General features: G+C 55.0%; 1 protein-coding gene across 6 annotated transcripts in view; it reads right to left on the reverse strand.

Annotated features, from left to right (window-relative positions):
- Positions 1-20239, reverse strand: part of tox2 (TOX high mobility group box family member 2) — a 273425-nt gene that overhangs the window by 102459 nt on the left and 150727 nt on the right. The gene's annotated exons all lie outside the window — the stretch shown is intronic.

The raw sequence follows: 20239 nt of genomic DNA on the forward strand, positions 1-20239 counted from the left end.
ACTGCCTCCCAGTTATCAGTGGCAGTAACTTCCCTGGAGGCTGTGACCCAGTAGCTTGTACACTGTACAGAAAGTCTTTGGTATACGGCTGTCATCCATCTGCTGAGTCATAGTCACCAGAGTCAGACAGCTCAGTAAAGGCCCTTCAGCTCATCGAGTCTGTGCCGGTCAAAAACACCCACCCAACTATTCTAATCCCACTTCCCAGCACTTGGCCCACAGTCTTGTCTGCCCTGGGATCGCAAATGCTCATCCAAATACTTCTTAAATGATATGAGGGATGAACGCCTCTGAGTGAGGGCAACATTGTTGGTTTCGCAATGGGTGTCTGCTGATGGGATTAACACGCGCCAGGACCTTTGAGTTATCGACCTTGTCATGCAAGAGATGCCAAGGATATGTGTGAGACACTGAAGGTGGGAATTGTTCAGCCTTTTCTCCTGCCTAACATACGCTGTCCAGATTTCACCATTGTGGAGGAGTGTGCGGAGGACGGCGGCTTGGTACACTCGCAGTTTGGTATTCTTCATCAGGTTTCTGCTTTTCCACACACTCAGCTTGTACATGTTAGCTACTGATACTGCAATGTGTGTATTGATTAACAGATTGCTGGTGATGGCAGAGCCAAGCTATAGGAAGCTACCAACAGCCTTCAGCATCACAATGTCAATGCTGATTGATAGCAATATGGCAACGTCTTGGCCAATTTGTCTTCCTGATGTTCATGGTCAAACCCAACTCTTTCCCAATGTGAGAGTTTTATCCATTTGTCGCTGAAGGTGATCCTCAGTATGGATAGCCAGGGTAGCAGCATCAGGATAGGTCACCGCCACAGTGAGGAGTTGGTGCACTTCAGTCTTTGATCTCAAACCGGCAAGGCTGAACAGCTTTCCCTCAAATCTCTCCCTCAATGTCAGCAAAATCTAAAGAGCTGGTCACTGACTTCAGGAAGCAAAGTACTGTACACACCCCTGTCAGCATCAACGGGGCCGAGGTGGAGATGGTTAGCAGTTTCAAATTCCTAGGTGTGCACATTACCAAAAATCTGTCCTGGTCCACCCACATCAACGCTACCACCAAGAAAGCACAATAGCACCTATACTTCCTCAGGAAACTAAGGAAATTCGGCATGTTCACATTGACGCTTCCCAACTTTTACAGATGCACCATAGAAAGCATCCTATCGGGCTGCATCACAGCCTGGTATGGCAACTGCTCGGCCCAGGGCCGCAAGAAACTTCAGAGAGTCATGAACACAGCCCAGTCCATCACACGAACCTGCCTCCCATCCATTGTCTCTGTCTACACCTCCCGCTGCCTGGGGAAAGTGAGCAGCATAATCAAAGATCCCTCCCACCCGGCTCACTCACTCTTCCAACAATTCCCTTCAGGCAGGAGATACAGAAGCCTGAGAACGCGCACGAACAGACTCAAAAACAGCTTCTTCCCCGCTGTCACCAGACTCCTAAACGACCCTCTTATGGACTGATCTGATCTCTTCATACATCTTCTCTACTGAGTAGTACTACACACCCGATGCCTGTGTCCATTCATTTACATTGTGTATTTTATGTTTGCCCTATTATGTATTTTTCTTTTCATGTACGGAACGATCTGTCTGACGCATTCTGACGCATTCAGCAAAGATCTAGAGTCATACAAGGGCAACGGGACAAATATATTTCCTGTGGTGTTCAGCCTCCATAGTTGTTGCAATCAATGAGCTTAGCCTTGTTCGTGTCCAGGGATCTCTGCACTCTCACCCTGGGGCACTGCCTCCTCCATCCAGCGGAGACAGAGAGCGGCATCCTCTGAATTTCCTGGTCCCGCCGATGTCTACGGCATTTGGCGCGGCTCGCCCATCGCTGGGGAACCGTCAGTGGGGGGGACTGGAAGATTCTGCTTGCAGGAAGTGCTGGAATATCCCTCCCAGAGACAGTTCGCATGCTGCCTAGAGCTTTGCCTAGTTTTGCTCACCCATACATTCTGCAAAGGGCCTGGGTTTCCTCTGGGTCTGAATATCATTGGATAACAGAGTGATGGAAACAGTTAGAATACAAAAGAAATAGAATCAGGAATGGGCCCCCCGTGCAGGATCCACCATTCATCAATGATCAGCCATGGTTTCCTCTGCTGAGCATGAGAAAGTGACTTCTATTTGGGACATTGAGGATAGGGTTTGGCGTGTGGTGCTGCTCACGGTGCAGTCACCATCAACACATATCGAGAATGTGCTTCTGGATGAACAATTGAAGGATGCCCAGCAGGTGTCATTTTACCCCATCAAGAAGATGCTGTCTTCTAGGAATGTAGGATTAGAAGGAGGCCATTCAGCCCCTCGAGTCTGATCCACCATTCAATCAGGTCATGTCTGTTGTATGTCCTAAGTGACAGCCTAACAGCACGTTTGTGATTGCAGAGTTTCAGGTTCTCACTGTCCTGCGTGAGGAGAAGTGTTTCCTGATGAGAACATAAAACGATTAGAAATAGGAGGGGGCGTAGACCATTTGGAACCTCAGCAATTTAACACAATCATGGCTGATCTTCCATCCCGCTTTCCTGCCTAGCGCCATTTCCTTGATTCGGAGAGGTCACACATTTACCAATCTGGAGGGTCACGTGATGCGAGTGTGGGAATGGCTGTTTCCATGGTTTCTGGCACTACTCATTCTTTAATCCTCTCATTCATTGTGCTCTCACTGCCCACACTTACTGGTTTAGCACAGGGCTAAATAGCTGGCTTTGAAAGCAGACCAAGGCAGGCCAGCAGCACGGTTCAATTCCCGTCCCAGCCTCCCCGAACAGGCGCCGGAATGTGGCGACTAGGGGCTTTTCACAGTAACTTCATTGAAGCCTACTTGTGACAATAAGCGATTTTCATTTCATTTTCATTTCATGTGGGGATGAGAACTCCATGTTATGTCCCTGGAGGATTTCTGGCTAAACATTGGTGACAAAATGCTGAAGAATGCTAAGAAATCGACGAGCAAACGGAGTTGTCAGAAGCAACTGGGGTGGGGCCGACTCCTCAACATGGCGACTCACGCCTCGAGTGGGCTCTCGATCCGGCACTCTCAAAGGCATTACGGCTGGTGACTGCTAATATTATTAAGGTCCTGACAAGAAATCCAGCTTGTAGGTGCAGAATATCAGTGCTCGCGCTATAGAATTGCAAAAGAGTCGCTTGCAATCCTTGGAAAAGCAGCTATGTGGTAGGTCAGATTTCCTGGACGATCTGGAAAACCAAGGCCGGAGGAAAAATGTCCAGATTGTCGGCTTACCAGAAGGAGCTGAGGGTCATCTCCCAGTTAAATTCTTTGAGAGCTGGCTGTCACGTTTTCTTAACCTGGACACGAGAGCGGGACATAATAATTTAGACATCACGTCCTGTCTTTGAGGCCAAGGGACAGTCTGACTCCCCGCCTGTAATTATGCGTTTTCACAACTTCAGAGAGAGCCAAACAATTTTGGAGGCAGCGAGGTGTAATGGGGGCTTGCTCGATGCTGGAGCAAGGGCCTCCTTCTTCCAAGGTTTCTCGGCAGCGATGCAACAGAGACCCAAGAGTTTGAATGAAGTTAGAACATGGCTGATGCCTATCGGAGTGCAATATCCCTGCTATGTCCTGCTACACTGAGGGTGATATCCAGCAACTCTGGAAAGATCTCCCACAATCCGGCTAAGGCCACGGCCTTGGTGACCTCGGTGGAAGGATATTATTTGAAGTAAGAATCTGCAGTCTAACCCTCATCATTATAATTCCTTCCTGATTCTGTGTTGTTATTTATCATGCTGATGGGGATGGTTTAGTAATTGGGCACTACAATGAGTATTTTATCCTTTTGGTTTCCATTTGTCTTGAATGTAAACACCCCTCAGCTTGTTCCTTCTAGTTGAGGAGTGCACTGCGCGGGTTGTACGGTAATAATAATAACTTTTATTATTGTCACAAGTCGGCTTACATTAACACTGCAATGAAGTTACTGTGAAAAGCCCCCAGTCGCCATATTCCGGCGCCTGTTCGGGTACACGGAGGGAGAATTCAGAATGTCCAATTCACCTACAAGCACGTCTTTGTGGGAGGAAACCGGAGCACCCGGAGGAAACCCACGCAGACACGGGGAGAATGTGCAGACTCCGCAGACAGTAACCCAAGACGGGAATCGAACCTGGGACCCTGTGAAGCAACAGTGCTACCCACTCGGGCTGTGTAATAGATATCTGTCTTTTCTTCCCCTTATCCATACATTTATAAGGGTAGTCTATGCTTATGCTCTCCTGTGCTTTAATCATGATAAATATGAATAGTGGCATTGTTGGGTGGTGGGAGAAGTTTGAGTCTGAATGGGGGGGTTAGAATGCAGAAAGGGCATTCAGCAGCGTCCTACTGTGGGACATCTCACCTCCTATTTATTATGGGAAAGGACTCCCTGGTATAATGATGGAAAGTCTGTCGAGCCCTCACATGTGGTGAGGAACACACCCTTAGAACTGACAACTCTGTGTATTTTTTAAATTTTGGGGTTAAAGAAGCGTTAACGGGTCCCTGCAAAGGTCCAGGCAGGTCTCCTACCCGAGAAAAAGATGTGTTAATGGCGCCTCTGGTATAGTTGGAGATGGGAGAAGAACATTTTGGTGCCTTCCCGAGCGGGGGCCGAAAATGTCTGGCGGGAAAACCTTTTATCTCTTTGTGTCTCTTTGACTGATAAACAAGGACAGGAGCTATTTTGAAACTTAGCTCCTGGAATGTGAGCGGAGTACATCATCCTATTGAAAGAAAAAAGATTGTCTTTGCTTGAAAAGAATAAAGTTGACAGAGCTTAATTGCAAGAAACTCATTTGGATGAGAAGGAACATCTAAAATTGAAGAGGGACCGGGTGGGGCTGGTGTGTTTTGCCTCACTCTCCACCAGTAAGCAGAGTGTTGCAGTATTAGTCAATGGCAATGTGCCTTGTAGAATGGAGGACTGCGTGAAGGGTAAGGGGGTAGGTATGTGATTGTCAACGGGCTATTTTATGGGGAAAATGTCTTTATAACGAATGTCTATGGTTCCTCCAAATTATTCCCCTGATTTTGTTACTAAAGTCTTCATGGATTTTGCTGAGTTAGCATCAACTAATTCCTTTCTGGGTGGGGACTTCAACTATGATAGAATCATAGAATCCCAACAGTGCAGAAGGAGGCCATTCAGCCCATCGGGTCGCACTGACCCTCTGAAAGAGCACCCTAACTTGGGCCCACTCCCCTGCGCTATCCGTGTAACACTGTAACCTCACTTAACCTTTGGACACAAAGGGGAAATTTAGCATGTCCAATCTACCTAACCTGCACATCTTTGTCATCTTAACCCTTTGATGTGCAAATTCCCTGAAACTAGGAATCTCCCCACCGAACAGGCAAAGGCTTCAGTATCGCTTTGTGAGGAGGTGGGGGTATCCAGATGTGTGGAGAGCACTGCATCCCTGCATCCCAGTGATAAAATGTTCACTTTCCTCTCTCCTCCCCATCAATGTCACATTAGGATTGACAGTATTTTCATGCCAAAAGCACTCCTACACTCAGTGATTTCCGGCCCTATAGGTAGTCTTGTGATCTCTGATCAAAGCCCGTCTTCCTGGAGTTTCTATTCAAGGGAACCCACCCCGGATCTAGATCTTGGCGATTTGATGCGTCTTTGCTTGGGGATATTAACTTTATCTCGAAACTTAACGCTGAGTTTGATCCCCTCGACTCAGTCAATTCTCTCTCTGATGTAAAGCCCTTCAATGGTGTGGGAAACCTGCGAGGCTGGGGGTTTGGTCATTTCGTATACGGCCAACAAAAGTTGAAAAATGCTGGAGTGACAGTGCCGATGGAGGTAAAATTGGCTGAAGGAGAGAGGGAGAATGGCAGGATTCCTCGCCATGCGTCACTGAAATAAATTAATGCAACTCGAACCGATCTGGACTCTTTGTTGACTCAACGTGCGGAGGGGAGTTTAAAGTTTGCCACATGAGTTGGGAAACATTACGAGTAGATACCTGGGTCGTCATTCTCCGACCCCCCGCCGGGTCGGAGAATCGCCGGGGGCTGGCGTGAATCCCGCCCCCGCTGGTTGCCGAAGTCTCCGGCACCGGAGAGTCGGCGGGGGCGGGAATCGCGTCGCGCCGGTTGGCGGGCCCCCCCGCTGGATTCTCCGGCCCGGATGGGCCGAAGTCCCGCCGATAAATTGCCTGTCCCGCCGGCGTGGATTAAACCACCTTTTGAACGGCGGGACAAGGCGGCGTGAGCGGGCTCCGGGGTCCTGGGGGGGCACGGGGCGATCTGGCCCCGGGGGGTGCCCCCACGGTGGCCTGGCCCGCGATCGGGGCCCACCGATCCGCGGGCGGGCCTGTGCCGTGGGGGCACTCTTTCCCTTCCGCCTCCGCCACGGTCTCCACCATGGCGGAGGCGGAAGAGACTCCCTCCACTGCGCATGCGTGGGAAACTGTCAGCGGCCGCTGACGCTCCCGGGCATGCGCCGCCCGGAGATGTCATTTCCGCGCCAGCTGGCGGGGCAACAAAGGCCGTTTCCGCCAGCTGGCGGGACGGAAATTCCTCCAGTGCCGGCCTAGCCCCTCAATGTTGGGGCTCGACCCCCAAAGATGCGGAGCATTCCGCACCTTTGGGGCGGCGCGATGCCCGTCTGATTGGCGCCGTTTTGGGCGCCAGTCGGCGGACATCGCGCCGTTTCGGGAGAATTTCGCCCCTGGCTCTTCCTTCTAGGAAGAGGGCAGGCTCCAGGGCTATCCCCTCTGTGCTCGACTCCCAAGTCTAATAGAACGATGAAGATACAGGTCATCAATAAGGCCTGTATGGAACAGACGATTCCCCGCCTCCCTTAAAATCCCAACAATTTCCAATGACCAAACGTCGATCCTGAATTCTCCCATTTATCGAGGGGAGGTGGCTCTTGCTCTGAGGATCTTCAATCTGGTCAGACCCTGGGGTCCGACGGGTTTGGGTGTGAATTTTACAAGGAATTTAAAGACTTGCTGTTAGATCCTTTGATTGGTTCGTATAACCACTCATCATTGGGCAGCACGGTAGCATTGTGGATAGCACAATTGCTTCACAGCTCCAGGGTCCAGGTTCGATTCCGGCTTGGGTCACTGTCTGTGCGGAGTCTGGACGTTCTCCCCGTGTGTGCGTGGGTTTCCTCCGGGAGCTCCGGTTTCCTCCCACAGTCCAAAGATGTGCAGGTTAGGTGGATTGGCCATGATAAATTGCCCTTAGTGTCCAAAATTACCCTTAGTGTTGGGTGGGGTTACCGGGTTATGGGGATAGTGTGGAGGTGTTGACCTTGGGTAGGGTGCTCTTTCCAAGAGCCGGTGCAGACTGGATGGGCCGAATGGCCTCCTTCTGCACTGTAAATTCTATGAAATCTGAAGCCAGTCGTGCTGCTGCAGAGTGAAGCAAATATTTCCTGAATTTTGAAGGCAGGCAAGAATGCTGAAGAGTGTGAGACCCACAAGCCAATCCTGTTCCTGAATGTAGATCTGAAATTGTTGCCTAAGGTGGCGCCTGGAGGGAATTCTCCCGGTGACCATCCAGGACGATGAGACTGCGTTCAAAAAGGAGCGGAATTCACGTCAGGAGGTTATTAAATACCATTCAGGTCTTTCAAAAGAGGGCGTTAGATGGTTTAGGGATCTCTTTGGATGCAGAGAATGTTTTTGACCGGATGGAATGGAATTATTTATTTTATACACTGCAGAGATCCGGGTTGGGAGTTGAATATTTTAAGCTGGTATAAATGCTTTCTAAAAGTCCGTTGGCAACAGTTCTTACGAGTGGTTCTATATCTGAGAATTTTAGTCTCCAGCGAGGGACTGGACAGAACTGTCCATTATCCCTGTTATTGTTTGCAATGGTTATGGAGCAATTAGACTTGATCCTTTGGGATTTGGACTATTCTGTGGAGAAAAGTAACATAAGATTACACTATATGCAGATCACATGTGATTTGTATCTAAGCCGGTCTTTTCTGTTCCCGTTATTATTGATGTGGTCGGTGATTCATCCTCTTCTCTGGTTATAAAATCAATTTGAAAATGAAAATCGCTTATTGTCACAAGTAGGCTTCAATGAAGTTACTGTGAAAAGCCCCTAGTCGCCACATTCCGGCGCCTGTTCGGGGAGGCTGGTACGGGAAGTCATGATGAAGTCATTGATGAAGTCTGAGACTATACCATTGTGTCGGTTCAGAGGGAGACCTCCCCCCTTTGCTAATTTCCCATTTAGATTGTCCCCCTCAGGATTTACTTGTTTGTGTATTATTGTTACTGATCACCCCCTTTACTTGCATCGATCAATTGGGACCTACATCGTTTGTCCTCCTTCCCAATATCATGCCCAGGTAGGATAGCACTGATTTAAGGTGAATGTGTTGTCTAGGTTATTATATCTTTACAGATGCTGCCAATCTTGCTTTCGGCTCAGGTCCCAAAGGAAATTAATGCGAGTGCTCAGTTCTTTTAAGGGGAACAAAAGAAAACCTCGCGTAAAACTTGCCAAACTGCCACTTGCCAGTTCAAGCGGGGCGAATATTAAAATATATGAGTTAGCTTCCAATTAGATTCATCCGAGAATGGGTCAGAGAGGACCCTTCCTCCGTATTGAAGCTGGCCAGTCTGTGTACCACTCATAGTCCCGGCTGTTTCTCAGGGATTTCAGGGTTGTGTCTGTCAAGTGTGAAAATCCTATCACCATGAACATTTTGAGAGTGTGGAGGATGGTCTGTGAGCTGGAAGGGAGTTGTAACTTAACGTCCGCTCCATCTCCTATTCCGGGCAATCCAGATTTCCCAACAGCTCTTATGGAGGAGAAATGTCTTCACCCAGAGAGTGGTCAGCCGATAGAATTGGTTACACAGGAAGTAGTTGAGACCAAAACAAGGTGGGCGAATTCTCTGTTCCTGAGACGCGGGAGCAGGAGTCGTGGACTTCTACAACAGCAAAACTGGCACCGAACCCGGAGCGATTCAGTGACTGTGGAGGGGCAGCACCAGCGCCACGCGGAACACAATCCATTCCGATGGGAAACGGGGCCGGATTCGCCAGGTCCGTGATTGACACTCGGGAGGCCGACAAGCTGCAGCCGCAGAGACACATTACACTCCTCACACACACTCATCCCAGCCGCACACACACATTACACTCCCCACACACACTCATCCCAGCCGCACACACACATTACACTCCCCACACACACTCATCCCAGCCGCACACACACATTACACTCCCCACACACACTCATCCCAGCCGCACACACACATTACACTCCCCACACACACTCATCCCAGCCGCACACACACATTACATTCCCCACACACACTCACCCCAGCCGCACACACACATTACACTCCCCACACACACTCATCCCAGCCGCACACACACATTACACTCCCCACACACACTCATCCCAGCCGCACACACACATTACACTCCCCACACACACTCATCCCAGCCGCACACACATTACACTCCCCACACACACTCATCCCAGCCGCACACACATTACACTCCCCACACACACTCATCCCAGCCGCACACACATTACACTCCCCACACACACTCATCCCAGCCGCACACACACTTTACACTCCCCACCACACACTCATCCCAGCCGCACACACACATTACACTCCCCACACACACTCATCCCAGCCGCAAACACACATTACACTCCCCACACACACTCACCCCAGCCGCACACGCACATTACACTCCCCGCACACACTCATCCCAGCCGCACACACACATTACACTCCCCTCACACACTCACCCCAGCCGGACACACACATTACACTCCCCACACACACTCATCCCTGCCGCACACACACATTACACTCCCCACACACACTCATCCCAGCCGCACACACACATTACACTCCCCACACACACTCATCCCAGCCGCACACACACATTACACTCCCCACACACACTCATCCCAGCCGCACACACACATTACACTCCCCACACACACTCATCCCAGCCGCGCACACACATTACACTCCCCACACACACTCATCCCAGCTGGGCACACACATTACACTCCCCACACACACTCATCCCAGCCGTACACACACATTACACTCCCCACACACACTCATCCCAGCCGCACACACACACTACACTCCCCACACACACTCATCCCAGCCACACACACACATTACACTCCCCACACACACTCATCCCAGCCACACACACACATTACACTCCCCACACACACTCATCCCAGCCGCACACACACATTACACTCCCCACACACACTCATCCCAGCCGCGCACACACATTACACTCCCCACACACACTCATCCCAGCCGCGCACACACATTACACTCCCCACACACACTCATCCCAGCCACACACACACATTACACTCCCCACACACACTCATCCCAGCCACACATACACATTACACTCCCCACACACACTCATCCCAGCCACACATATACATTACACTCCCCACACACACTCACCCCAGCCGCACACACATTACACTCCCCACACACACTCACCCCAGCCGCACGCACACATTACACTCCCCACACACACTCATCCCAGCCGCACACACATTACACTCCCCACACACACTCATCCCAGCCGCACACACATTACACTCCCCACACACACTCATCCCAGCCGCACACACATTACACTCCCCGCACACACTCATCCCAGCCGCACACACACATTACACTCCCCACACACACTCATTCCAGCCGCACACACACATTACACTCCCCACACACACTCATCCCAGCCGCACACACACATTACACTCCCCACACACACTCATCCCAGCCGCACACACATTACACTCCCCACACACACTCATCCCAGCCGCACACACACATTACACTCCCCACACACACTCATCCCAGCCGCACACACACATTACACTCCCCACACACACTCATCCCAGCCGCACACACACATTACACTCCCCACACACACTCATCCCAGCCGCACACACACATTACACTCCCCACACACACTCATCCCAGCCGCACACACACATTACACTCCCCACACACACTCATCCCAGCCGCACACACACATTACACTCCCCACACACACTCATCCCAGCCGCACACACATTACACTCCCCACACACACTCATCCCAACCGCACACACACATTACACTCCCCGCACACACTCATCCCAGCCGCACACACACATTACACTCCCCACACACACTCACCCCAGCCGCACACACACATTACACTCCCCGCACACACTCATCCCAGCCGCACACACACATTACACTCCCCACACACACTCACCCCAGCCGGACACACACATTACACTCCCCACACACACTCATCCCAGCCACACACGCACATTACACTCCCCACACACACTCATCCCAGCCGCACACACACATTACACTCCCCACACACACTCATCCCAGCCGCACAGACACATTACACTCCCCACACACACTCATCCCAGCCGCACACACTCATTACACTCCCCGCACACACTCACCCCAGCCGCACACTCACATTACACTCCCCACACACACTCATCCCAGCCAACAAGATGGCACTGGTTATGCTGGAGCGCGTCCACACAGCTGATAGGTTGTCCGGGGCCAGAGGGCACCTAGGGGGGTGCCCTGTGGGGTCACCCATACGACCTGTGGCCCTAAGTTCACAGTGGGTATTAGCAGCTGCGGCACCCTGACCCGTGCCCGTCCACCCTGACCCCACAGCCCACCTCCTGGTCACCGCCCGCTACTCCCCCCGGCCCTGGCAGAAGCCCCCCCTCCCCAGCCAGCGGCACAACTGTCCGTAAACCACGGCGATGTCGGACACTTTCCGAACCCCCCCCCTCTCCCTCGGCAGCCACGGCGCCGGTTTCACCATTTTTAAAAGCACCGGTGACCCGCGGCGTCGGGAACTCGGCCCATTGGAAGCGGAGAATCCCGGAGGTCCCGGAGAATCCCGGAGGTCCCGGAGAATCCCGGAGAATCCCGGAGGCCTCAGAGAATCCCGGAGAATCCCGGAGGCCTTGGAGAATCCCGAAGGTCCCGGAGAATCCCGGAGGCCTCGGAGAATCCCGGAGAATCCCGGAGGCCTCGGAGAATCCCGGAGGTCCCGGAGAATCTCGGTGTTCCCGGAGAATCCCGGAGGTCCCGGAGAATCTCGGTGTTCCCGGAGAATCCCGGAGGTCCCGGAGAATCCCGGAGAATCTCGGTGTTCCCGGAGAATCCCGGAGGTCCCGGAGAATCTCGGTGTTCCCGGAGGTCCCGGAGAATCCCGGAGGTCCTGGAGAATCCCGGAGTTCCCGGAGAATACCTGGGCAGGTCTGCTAGTGATATGCTGACGGAGTTTTCTGTACATGCGGAGTGGAACGCATTGGCACCCGGTGAAGGAACCGGAGAATTGCAATTTGCCGTGAAACCGGCGGCCGACACGATTTCGGCGTCAAAACCAATTCTCCATCCCATTGCGTTTCCCAATTCCAGCGTCAGCCGACGTAGAATCCCTGCCCTAAAATTTTCAAGAAGCAGTTGGACAAAGCACTCAGGGCGACGGGGATCAAAGGGTACGGGGATAAATCGGGGATCAGCCTATTGAGCTGGATGATCGGCCATGATCATAATGAATGGCGGAGCAGGCTCGAAGGGCCGAATGGCCGCCTCCTGCTCCTAATTTCTATGCACCATGGATTTGATCTGGAGGGACAGAGGTATTTGTAGGCTGGGTGATATGTCCAAAGACGCTTCCTTGTTATCCTTTGAGCAACTATGTCAACAATAATGATGGGGATGGTTTAGTAATTGGGCACTACAATGAGTGTTTTATCCTTTTGGTTTCCATTTGCCTTGAATGTAAACACCCCTCAGCTTGTTCCTTCTAGTTGAGGAGTGCACTGCGCGGGTTGTACGGTAATAATAATAACCTTTATTGTTGTCACAAGTCGGTTTACATTAACACTTCAATGACGTTACTGTGAAAAGCCCCTAGTCGCCACATTCCGGCGCCTGTTCGGGTACACGGAGGGAGGATTCAGAATGTCCAATTCACCTACAAGCGCGTCTTTGTGGGAGGAAACCGGAGCACCCGGAGGAAACCCACGCAGACACGGGGAGAACGTGCAGACTCCGCGCAGACAGTGACCCAAGCCGGGAATCGAACCTGGGACCCTGGCGCTGTGAAGCTACAGTGCTAACCACTGTGCCGCCCTCTACAGTCCTGTAGATAATAAAAGATTACTGATGTTTTAAAGTTACAAACTCGTTGTCTGTCGTTTATTCGGCTCAAACAAGGATCTTGGGTATTTTGAATAAAATCATATTCCACCTGTGCTGTGGGGGTGGGATTGGCCCCGGACTCGCCCAGGGTGAGGTGACAGGGCAGCATCACAGACTAAAGCTCGTTTTGTTTTGATCAGTTGGGATGGATATGGGACAAGCGACTGGGCCTGACACTGTTGTCACAGCAACCCTGCTACATTGTGCGCGGCCTCAGACACTATCTGTCGCTGAGAGTTTTGGAGGGAGGTTAAAAGTTCACCTTAATTTGATCAGATGTCACTTCTGATACAGTCAAGAGTCCTTCTTTCTCCAAATGTCATATTTCATTACACGATTCAGTCATTTTGGAGGTTGAAGGTTCAGCAGGATTTCATTGGTTACTGAAGATGATATCATCTCAGTTTAATGCCAGGCTCCCTGGGCAGTGGTTGGGAAGCTGAGGGCTGTGTGTGGACTCACAGGGTGTCACATTCTGCACTCGGGGAGCGTTCCCTTTCTTCATGATAAAAGACAAATATAAATCCGTCCTAGGAGGTAAAAGGGTGCCAATAATTTGAACTGATGAAGTTCAGCAGAACCTTGGGCTTCCTTCCTGTGACCCAGCCACGCGTGTGTCCACCCTGCAGTGTGTGAGGCTAGACTGAGCTCCACTCGCACCCCAATCACGTCTTTCTGGATGATGACAGGTTGGTGATGGTGAGGGGGGCACAGAGCCAGGTGGGTGGTCAACAGGTGGCCATGGGACGAAGAACCATCAGGGAACATTCAATACTTTTCAGACATTGCCTGGAGACAGCATTGGGCTGGGTTCTCAGTTTATCGGAGAATCCATGGTGATCCACGATGGGAAAATCGGCGCGAATCCCTCACCGATTCCGGTACCGGTGAGGGGCTAGCACCGCGACCGCATGGAACACCGGTGGATCACGCGGGACTCGGCGGGTCCCACGCCGTGCATGTCCAGGGCTGACAGGCTGCGCATGCCTACACCCCCACCGGGGGCGCTGTGAAACATGCTGCCGGCCATGCTGGACCGCATACCCGCCCACCCCCTGGCACCCCCCCACCACCACTCCCCCCACCCCTAGCAGACGCCGAGTATGACAGCACTGGACACTGTCCGTAGCTGACACGGCAGGTTCCCGACTGACCATACGTGGACCGCGCCGTCGGCAACTCAGCCCATCAGCGGTGGGGCATCGCAGGTTGACCGGCTGATGACACGGCAACGGCGTTGTGACTGCACGTGGCGTGTGCCCCGATGACGGCGAATTTGGAGGGGGCGGAGCACTGTGAACCGGCGTCAAACCGCCGCCTGCCCCGAATCCGGCATCGGAAGCTATTTTCTGCTCGATCGGTGTTCCCGGGGCGGGATTCTCCCCTACCCGGCGGGGCGGGGGGGTCCCTGCGCCGAGGAGCGGCGTGAACCACTCCGGCGTTGGGCAGCCCCAAAGGTGTTAGGCCGGCCCCGGACTGGTTTGCGCCGCACCGGCTGGCCGCCGAAGGTGCTTGGCGCCCCGCCAACCAGCGCCGAAGGGCCTCCGCCGGTCGACGCAAGTTGGCGCATGCACGGGAGCGGCAGCATGTGCTGGTGTCATCCCAGCGCATGCACAGAGAGCTTCGTCTCCACACTGGCAAACCGGTACAGCCGCCGGTGCGGAGGAATAGAGTGCCCCCACGGCACAGGCCCACCCGCGGATCGGTGGGCCGCAATCGTGGGCCAGGCCACCGTGGGGGCACCTCCTGGGGCCAGATCCCCCCGCGCCGCCCCGAGGAGCTTGAGCAGCCAGGTCACACCAGCAAATACCTGGTGTAATATACGCCGGCGGGACTGGCCGAAAACGGGCGGCCGCTCGGCCCATCGCGGGCCGGAGAATCGCCGGGGGGGGGGGGGGGCGCTGCCGACGGCCGCCGACCGGCGCGGCGCGATTCCCGCCCCCGCCAAATCCCCGGCGCCAGTAAATTCGGCAGCTGGCGGGGGCAGGATTCACGCCGCCGCCCCCCCCGGCGATTCTCCGACCCGGCGGGGGGTCAGGGAATCCCGCCCCCGATTTCAGTGTCGGGTTACGGAGAATCCCGCCCAATATCTTTCAGGATGGGGTTAGTCAGGGTTGAGAGAATAAGGATTTGGAGTTGCTCTTATTTTCTGAAACAAAGATTAATGACCTAATCTTTTAAGTTGGACTGCTCGATGAGAGGAGACGCAGCCAGGTCGCAGAAATAATTAATAAGCCTCACTGGCTGCAATTTACCCAGTATATCAGAGTCCATTTTGTGCATTATGGCATCAAGCCCCCTGACGAGCCATTAACAGTGTTTTCTGTCCTTGGAGAGTATGGGTCGTGGAGAGAAGAGGGTTGGAGGATGTAAATCAGACACCTGACTGTACTTTATCTTGAAGGTGGTCACGTTTATTCAGTGAGTCAGCTGTGCTCGTTTGTTTACAATATCTATGTAATTATTTTCTCAGCGTTTTCTGCTAATTAGCAAAAAATGTACCTTCTATTGCGGGGAGGTCAAAGGGTTCAGTTGGGTATGGGGTATGGGGCGTGGGGAAGGGGGGGGGCTAAATCCACTGATGTTGAGTTCTATTTTCCCCAGATTCTGCAGATTGACCTCACTGGCTGATAGGTGCTGGGGATGTCACCTCCAATCGAGTTGCCTGATGCCTACTTCCAACTTATTTCATTATTCTTCTTGTCCTATTTAATGTCATTATTCCACTTCTGTACATTAAAGGCACTATACAAATGCAGTTTGTACATCTGCCAAACACTGGGCCCTGGCCTGAGATGTATTGTCAATACTGCCACCAGACTTTTTTCAGAATTATGTTCATTAAAATGTTTTCACGTTACCGTGCGAGGGAGTGTCATTGTCCGAGTGTGGGGAGTGGGGGGAGGGACCCTCAAGCTCACTCAGAGATTGGGGCACCCTTTCCAAATGACAGCCCAGATCTCTGAGGAGCCGGTCTCACCGACGCACTGCTGAAAATATTTCCAAGTGTGGGCTGAGTGGGGAGGAAACTGTCTCGCGAGATTTCCCCAGATCGCCACACGTCACGAAATCTAACGGGATCTCACGAGATGTCGCGGTCTGGATCCCGCTCACAATGGGCATGACCTAAATTTGCATAGCGGCGCAATTAAATATGTCTGTGCCGGATCTAACCGTTGCCCGGGACTGAATCCCCTCACCGAGGAGACCCCGGCCCGGGTCCGTTTAGCACCGCTCTCCACAAACCAGGACCAGGCAGAACAGCACTTGAGAGCGATCTCCCAGGCGATTGGAGGGCCAAGGGTGGTCGCTGCTGGGCAAGCGTGTTTAGTCGCATGTTTCCCAGCGCTCGCAGTGCCGAGAGACACATGGCTATTCAACCCGTCTTGCGTCGTATAAAGGAGCTCAATGGGGAACGTGCGGCCGAGGCTGCACACAGCCCCGTTTTGTACAGTGGGCAGTTTCAGCAACAGACCAGGACGCCATTCTTAAATGATTCCCGACCTCCTCATCCCCCAGCACTACGGGAGGGTCCGCAGCCCCCCTTCCTGCCCCTGCACCCCCCCCAACACCCACGCTGGTCACCCCCGGTCTCGCGCCCTGCAACCCCCCCAACACCCACTCACGTCACCCCCGGCCTTGCGCCCTGCACCCCCCCTAACACCCACGCACGTCACCCCCGGCCTCGCGCCCTGCACCCCCCCTAATACCCACGCACGTCACCCCCGGCCTCGCGCCCTACACCCCCCCCCCCCAACACCCACACACATCACCCCTGGCCTCGCGCCCTGCACCCCCCCCAACACCCACGCACGTCACCCCTGGCCTCGCGCCCTGCACCCCCCCCAACACCCTCGCACGTCACCCCCGGCCTCGTGCCCTGCACCCCCCCAACACCCACGCACGTCACCCCCGGCCTCGCGCCCTACACTCCCCCAACACCCACGCACGTCACCCCTGGCCTCGCGCCCTGCACCCCCCCTAACACCCACGCACGTCACCCCCGGCCTTGCGCACTGCACCCCCCCTAATACCCACGCACGTCACCCCCGGCCTTGCGCACTGCACTCCCCCAACACCCACGCACGTCACCCCGGGCCTCGCGCCCTGCACCCCCCCTAACACCCACGCACGTCACCCCCGGCCTTGCGCACTGCACTCCCCCAACACCCACGCACGTCACCCCGGGCCTTGCGCACTGCACTCCCCCCCCCCCCCCAACACCCACGCACGTCACCCCCGGCCTCGCGCCCTGCACCCCCCCAACACCCACGCACGTCACCCCCGGCCTCGCGCCCTACACTCCCCCAACACCCACGCACGTCACCCCGGGCCTCGCGCCCTGCACCACCCCCAACACCCACGCACGTCACCCCGGGCCTCGCGCCCTGCACTCCCCCAACACCCACGCACGTCACCCCCGGCCTCGTGCCCTGCACTCCCCCAACACCCACGCACGTCACCCCGGGCCTCGTGCCCTGCACTCCCCCAACACCCACGCACGTCACCCCGGGCCTTGCGCACTGCACTCCCCCCCCCCCCCCCAACACCCACGCACGTCACCCCGGGCCTCGTGCCCTGCACCCCCCCAACACCCACGCACGTCACCCCGGGCCTCGTGCCCTGCACTCCCCCAACACCCACGCACGTCACCCCCGGCCTTGCGCCCTGCACTCCCCCAACACCCACGCACGTCACCCCCGGCCTTGCGCCCTGCACCCCCCCAACACCCACGCACGTCACCCCCGGCCTCGCGCCCTACACTCCCCCAACACCCACGCACGTCACCCCGGGCCTTGCGCACTGCACTCCCCCCCCCCCCCCAACACCCACGCACGTCACCCCGGGCCTCGTGCCCTGCACTCCCCCAACACCCACGCACGTCACCCCCGGCCTTGCGCACTGCACTCCCCCAACACCCACGCACGTCACCCCGGGCCTTGCGCACTGCACTCCCCCCCCCCCCCAACACCCACGCACGTCACCCCCGGCCTCGCGCCCTGCACCCCCCCAACACCCACGCACGTCACCCCCGGCCTCGCGCCCTACACTCCCCCAACACCCACGCACGTCACCCCGGGCCTCGCGCCCTGCACCACCCCCAACACCCACGCACGTCACCCCGGGCCTCGCGCCCTGCACTCCCCCAACACCCACGCACGTCACCCCCGGCCTCGTGCCCTGTACTCCCCCAACACCCACGCACGTCACCCCGGGCCTCGTGCCCTGCACTCCCCCAACACCCACGCACGTCACCCCGGGCCTTGCGCACTGCACTCCCCCCCCCCCCCAACACCCACGCACGTCACCCCGGGCCTCGTGCCCTGCACCCCCCCAACACCCACGCACGTCACCCCGGGCCTCGTGCCCTGCACTCCCCCAACACCCACGCACGTCACCCCCGGCCTTGCGCCCTGCACTCCCCCAACACCCACGCACGTCACCCCCGGCCTTGCGCCCTGCACCCCCCCAACACCCACGCACGTCACCCCCGGCCTCGCGCCCTACACTCCCCCAACACCCACGCACGTCACCCCTGGCCTCGCGCCCTGCACCCCCCCCAACACCCACGCACGTCACCCCCGGCCTTGCGCCCTGCACCCCCCCAACACCCTCGCACGTCACCCCCGGCCTCGTGCCCTGCACCCCCCCCAACACCCACGCACGTCACCCCCGGCCTTGCGCCCTGCACCCCCCGAACACCCACGCACGTCACCCCCGGCCTCGCGCCCTGCACCCCCCCCAACACCCACGCACGTCACCCCCGGCCTTGCGCCCTGCACCCCCCCAACACCCTCGCACGTCACCCCCGGCCTTGCGCCCTGCACCCCCCCAACACCCACGCACGTCACCCCCGGCCTTGCGCCCTGCACCCCCCCCAACACCCACGCACGTCACCCCCGGTCTCGCGCCCTGCACCCCCCCAACACCCACGCACGTCACCCCCGGCCTCTTAGTGAATTTGAAAAACTATTTTCCACTACTTGGGGATTTCAAAGTTAAATCAACGCGAAACCTCGGGTATGTAGTTTGCTTCTAAATTAGAACTAAAAGCGCATTTAAAACTTTGTGCAGTGCTTATTTGACAAAAACATTCAATTTAATTGACAAATTTACATAATTCTGAGACTTTATCACTGAACTAAGTTCTTGTGTTGCAGTGATATCCAACACGAGAGAGTGAAATGACACAACCCTCATTGCTCGTGCTTCCAAGAGAAACCTGATTCACTGACCCTTTCTTTCACTCTCCACGGGTGCAGTGCGGTTATTGGATCGCGCCCTGTGCTTTCAGGTGTATTGATTATGAGTTTGTTTCCTGTACAACCCTACACCTTACCGCCATATGTGACAGAGTCACTGAGGTCAGGAGCTCACCTTTTCCCTTTATTCCCTCCTGGGATGTGGGTATCGTTGGCAATGCCAACAGGAGTTGCCCATGCCCTTGAACTGAATGGCTTGCCAGGGCCATTTCAGAGGGAAAGTTTAGAATCAACCTCCGTTCTGTGGGTCTGGAGTCACGTGTAGGCCAGACCGGGTAAGGACGGCAGATTTCCTTCCCTAAAGGACATTAGTGATCCAGATGGGTTTTTATCACATTTAACGACAGTGTCACGATCACCATGTCGAGGGCCGTTTTGTGTTTACATCAAGGGGAGTCCACAGCGAGTTGAGCGCAAGAAGAAAGGTTTATTTCTGGGGCTCTGATACACGGCCCTCGGCGACACCCAACCGAGTGGCGGCTTTATACCGGAAGTGCTACAGTTGCCCCGCCCCCTTGGCATTTCCTGCCAAGCACTCTGGGAATACGATATCTCCGACTCTGTAAGTCGCGCATGGGTACAGGTTAATACAGGCGGGTTACCAACTCTGATTGCATGGATCCCTGGAGGTGTCATCCCTGACCTTCCACCTCCAACTCCCCCCCCCCCCCCGGCTGTTGGTCACCCAATCT

Source organism: Scyliorhinus torazame, chromosome 8 (genome assembly GCF_047496885.1).
Source record: "Scyliorhinus torazame isolate Kashiwa2021f chromosome 8, sScyTor2.1, whole genome shotgun sequence".
In the NCBI taxonomy this organism is placed as follows: domain Eukaryota; kingdom Metazoa; phylum Chordata; class Chondrichthyes; order Carcharhiniformes; family Scyliorhinidae; genus Scyliorhinus; species Scyliorhinus torazame.